Consider the following 5,000-nt stretch of genomic DNA (forward strand, 5'->3'; position numbering starts at 1 on the left):
AAAAGGAGGAGTAGGAGGGGAGAAAAGGAGGAAGAGGAGGAGGGGAGAAAATGGGAGGAGGGGAGGAGGGGAGAGTGGGAGGAGGGGTGGAGGGGAGAAAAGGAGGAGGGGTGGAAGGGAGGAGGGGAGAAAAGGAGGAGGCGGAGGAGGGGAGAAAAGGAGGAGGAGTGGAAGGGAGAAAAGGAGGAGGAGGAGGAGGGGAGAAAAGGAGGAGGAGGAGGGGAGAAAAGGAGGGGGAGGAGGAGGAGGAGGAGGAGGAGGAGGAGGGGAGAAAAGTAAGAGGAAGAAGAGGGGAGAAAAGAGGAGGAGGAGGAGGAGGGGAGAAAAGGAGAGAGGAGGAGGAGGGAGAAAAGGAGGAGGAGGAGGAGGGGAGAAAAGGAGGAGGAGGGAGGAAGGAGGAAAAGGAGGGGGAAGGGGGGCAGGAGAAGGGAGGGGAATGGAAGAGACGGGGGAAATGGGGGAGAAAGGGGGAAAGGAGGAGGGTGAAGCGGAGGAGGAGGAAAGAGGGAGAGAGAGAAGGAAAGAGGAGGGAAGGGAAAGGAAAGGAGGGAAGGGAAAGAGGAGGGAAGGGAAAGAGATGGGGAAGGAAACAGGGGAGAAGAGGAGGATGAGGATGGAAGGGAAAGAAGAGGACAGGTAGAGACTGAGGAAGGGAAGAGAAGGATGGAAAGGAGAGGGAGGAGGAAAAGAGTGACAAGACAATGATAATGATGAAGAAAAAATAAAATTATGAAAATAAAGGCAAGGAAGAAAAAAAGGGAAAGGAAGCGAAGACGAAAGAGAACACTAAGGAGAAAAGAATGAGGATACAGTAACAACAAACAACAATCTTATTAAACAAAGTAAAATACCATGTACATCAGTATCACACGTGTGTGTATGGGCGTTTACAATTCATTCACTCCCTCCTCTTAAACACACATCCATCCCTCCCTTCCCCCCCCCCCCCCTCTCTCTCTCTCTCTCTCTCTCTCTCTCTCTCTCTCTCTCTCTCTCTCTCTCTCTCTCTCTCTCTCTCTCTCTCTCTCTCTCTCTCCTGACACAGTAAAATTGACAACCTCTCGTCCTTCAGCCACGGAATCAATGAGAAGTTGCTATCCAGCCTCACGCCCCGCTCGCCATCATGCAGATTGCAGCTGTATCAACTGAGACAACAACAACTGCCTACCAACACGCGCCTGCCACCCGGGGGTCCCCAAGGGTGGTGGGGATGTCCCTCCTCCTGTCCCAGACCCCACCTCCCCACCCCACCTCTTACTCCATGTTATGACATGACTCCGGTACACCCACGTACTGCCTCTCTTTTCCCTCTCTTCGCCTTCTTTCCGTCTTTATTTCTTTCGCTCTCCCTTTCCCTGGCATCCTCACTCACGCTACTCATTCTCTGCGAGCGGTCTTTCTAACCTTCTGGAACTCCTGTTTGCCTGCACAGCCTCGCCCCTCGCAGTCACAATCTACTTTTACAGGCACTCTTCAACGCCGCCCTCTGGAAAACCGGAAGCCGAGGACCTTCAACACAAACACAGGCACGTAAAATGCCTTGTTTGTTTTGGACTTTCCACCTGCCACTCGACCAGACCTCCCCCACCCCCTAATAACATGACCCCCAAACGATGAAGACGTTGCTAAGGAACTCCTCCTAAATGAGCAAATATGGGAGACCTTACCGGGAAAAAATCTAGAAAAAATACGACAGCCCTAACGGAAATAGTGGCATCCTTGTCCTTCTATTTGTGTTGTGATTTTCCTCTCTCTCTCTCTCTCCTCCCCTCTTCCCCCCACCCTGTTTTCATTCAAAAGGGTAATAGGCCTACATCAATGTTTTTATTCTTTCTAAAATATTATTTAAAATAATAACTAAATGAATGTAATTCGTCTTACCTTAAACGTTGCTCGCTAAGGATATTTTTATGACTTCTTTCTTTCCTCAGGATATATTTTGTGTTCTATCTCTCCTTCTCCCGGTTTTCTCTCTTCCTCTTTTTATTAATTTCTCCTCTTCCCTCTTCCTCCGGGAGTTGAAAGGCAGTAGCAAAGTAATTTATTGAATCATCCGGCACTTTCGACAAAAAAATAAAAACAAATAAAACTTGGCCTGGAAATAAGAAGGTTTTCTTTCTAAACTTTCTAACTTACAAAAACATCTGTGTTGTTCTTGTTAACACGTCTTATCCGTGGCGCCGTCCTTTTTATCCCCCCGAGGAGAGCTATAGGCCTAATTAGGACCTATGCACGCGCATCAATTCTTGGATATTAAGGACTTGGATAATAAGGAGAGAAATCCACAAAAACACTTTACTGAAGGGGGCGAGCGGTGGGGGGCGCGTACGTCCACTCGCGACGATATCACGATAAACACTGCCTTTACGATGAAGGGTTTTCCTTCACCCACACACACTTACTTCCCATAAAATCATCGAATAATTACTTACGATTATATTTTTTACTTCACATACATACAAGGTCTACTCAAAGGATGTCAAAATGAGTGTTATTTCTTATTTGAATTTAGTGAGAAAATAAATATAAGGAGATTTAAGACTCTCATTTGACTTTACACTTTAACTCATGAGAAACTTATTACATTCTTTCAAAATATAATCTGTTCACATAGTTAACAACAAAATTTTAATAAAAACTCATATAATTTTGATTTTTATATTTTGATATACGAATCAGCTGTACAAAATTTAACGATGTTGTGCAATAATCGAAAATAAAATTCCATCTGCCGAGAAAATTGTTGGAACAATCAGCTGTCAAGGAGACTCGTAGTAAACAAACTCGATGTAAACAAACGTAAAATCCCTTGAATCTCACACAGTTACTCCTTTTCCCCCGCACAAAATTCCTGGACGCCCCGGAAACAAGGGACACAAGCTAGAAATAAGGGAAAACGAGGGAAATAAGTCGTCCATGAGCCGTGAAGCGTAACCGGGGGGTCATAATCAGGGCAGCATGAAGAAGCGGCGGCGGCGATCCTCGGGTGCACTGGAGCAGAACAGACTCACCAGACTCACTTACTCACTCGTCTTTTACACTCCTTCCTCCTCTTCCAAGACGTTTGCCGAGGATTTACAAGCTCCAGAGGGAAGTCGCTTTGAAGGTAGGTCGCTTTCGGTAGAGGATTTAGGCATGTGAACTTGGTGAGAGGATGAAAGGGAGGGGAGACTAGAGAAGGAGGATAGGAAGATATGAGAAAAGGAAAAGGAGAGACAGAGGAAAAGGGATTGTAATTCTTCTTCTGGAAAGGTTTTGGTCTGTGTCTCCACTTCCCTCTCTTTCCCCCTCTCTCTCCCTTGCTCGTAGGCAGTGACCATGTCCAGTGAGTGTCCATCTTGGATTCTAGTAATTTCCTTTTGGCATCTGGTAATTTCTTATGGTTTTAGATTATCTCTCTTAGTTTATGACTATTTCTCATGGTTTCTGGTCATTTCTCTTTCTTTCAGGAGATTAGGAGAATGAATGTACCAATGTTATTATACTAGTTATCTGATTAGAGATAGAGTTCTCTCTTTTGGTGAATTTTTCTTATTCTTTGTGGACTCCCAATTCTTTCTGTGTATTTTTTTATGATTTCATAGTTAGTTTGAGGGTCTAAAGAGAGTTTGGTTGGTAGTATTCTTTTGTTGGTATATCCTAATTTCTTATGTAGTTTGGCTTGCTTGATATGATATAGTTGAGATTTACCATGCCTTATAGCAAATATGTCCTACGCATGAAGTTGTAACTGTGCTGAAATGAACCCCAGGACAAATCCAAAAAAATTTTTTTTTGTAAAGTGCAGCTTCTGAAATTTAAAAGCATTCCTTGGAATAACATTTTGCTTTACTCTTTGAAAGGCTGCGGAAAATTTTATCATGACTGTAATATTCATGTAATTTTTTAGATATATATGATTCAAGAACATTATTCATGTTTATCAAATCTATTTGATAGCCTATATGATTTGTTACATGTAACTTTTAATGCACAGTTTTTTTTTCTATATTTACAGGATTTTTTCTTCTTCTTTTTTAACTGGTGAATGTTTGATAATTTTCTTGAATATTTTTTTTTTAGTTCATTTTAAAGTTTCATATTTAAAGTACACTATTTCACCCCACCCAAACATTTATTGCTGCCAAGAGAAAATAATATTTAACTGGTACTTAAATCATATGTAAAGTAATACACTGACTAAGGATTTAAGTCAGAGACCGTCCATGCGTGACTGTGAGTACATGCCAGAGTGCTGTTGCAGAAGTTCACCATATTAATATTTCAGGGAACAGGATCAGGCCACTAGATGTTTCTGAAAAAAAATCGGTATATAAAACATTTCAAATTTATTCTAGTATGTTCTTTAGATGTATAAATATTTGTAAAAATGTATTTACAAAAAATGTCAACTATGTATTTATTTTGTGGCAAAGTGATAGAGAGAAGGTATTTGAAAAGATTTTATCTTGAGGCTGATGTACTGGGCGTATAAAGTCACACACATAGCAGGAATGGTGTTTGTTGGAACTAAAGGAAGGATTTGGAGTGAGCAGTTTGTAAACTGGGTAAATTTGTGATGTGCACTGTGATTGTAGCCTTTAAAGGAAATTGAGAATTATGCAGGATTCTTTTTCTATAAGCTGTAATTCCCCTGCAACAAAAGCTGTTGTGAGCTGTCATTTGTGGTGGCTGTGATGATGTTGAGTTCCTGTCCTTTTTTTACTTTTCTTTTTTCTTTTTCCTTTGCTCACTTTTCTATATATTAAAAATCTTTATTTACTGCCATATAATTTTTTACATTTTATTCATTTTTATTTTCTTTCACCAGTTTCTTTATCGTCTTGCATTTTCCTTTCATTTTTCTCTTTCTACTTTACCTTATGTAGGAAACATTAGAAAAGCAAGTAGCTAGTTTTGGCAGCTTCTCAAATATTTTCTTGTTTTTGTATTTTAATGATGCTTGATGTTTTCTTATGATTTCTTATTTGGCTATGTTTATCATATACTATTATATTTTT

The 5,000-nt window shown here is 41.0% G+C and overlaps 2 protein-coding genes across 3 annotated transcripts in view; one reads left to right on the top strand and one right to left on the bottom strand.

Annotated features, from left to right (window-relative positions):
• Positions 1–2,368, bottom strand: part of Csk (C-terminal Src kinase) — a 296,171-nt gene extending 293,803 nt beyond the window's left edge. Inside the window, exon 1 of one of the 2 annotated variants that reach the window (XM_070142740.1) lies at positions 1,882–2,368. The gene's annotated coding sequence lies outside the window, so the exon portion shown is untranslated. The remainder of the gene's footprint in view (positions 1–1,881) is intronic. The other variant, XM_070142744.1, reaches the window with a different exon arrangement.
• Positions 2,369–2,750: 382 nt separating this feature from the next.
• The window catches only part of LOC113819284 (protein FAM169B), a 14,250-nt gene continuing 12,000 nt past the window's right edge, over positions 2,751–5,000 (top strand). Inside the window, exon 1 of the mRNA XM_027371525.2 lies at positions 2,751–3,106. The gene's annotated coding sequence lies outside the window, so the exon portion shown is untranslated. The remainder of the gene's footprint in view (positions 3,107–5,000) is intronic.

The sequence above is a fragment of the Penaeus vannamei genome, chromosome 29, assembly GCF_042767895.1.
Source record: "Penaeus vannamei isolate JL-2024 chromosome 29, ASM4276789v1, whole genome shotgun sequence".
NCBI lineage: Eukaryota > Metazoa > Arthropoda > Malacostraca > Decapoda > Penaeidae > Penaeus > Penaeus vannamei.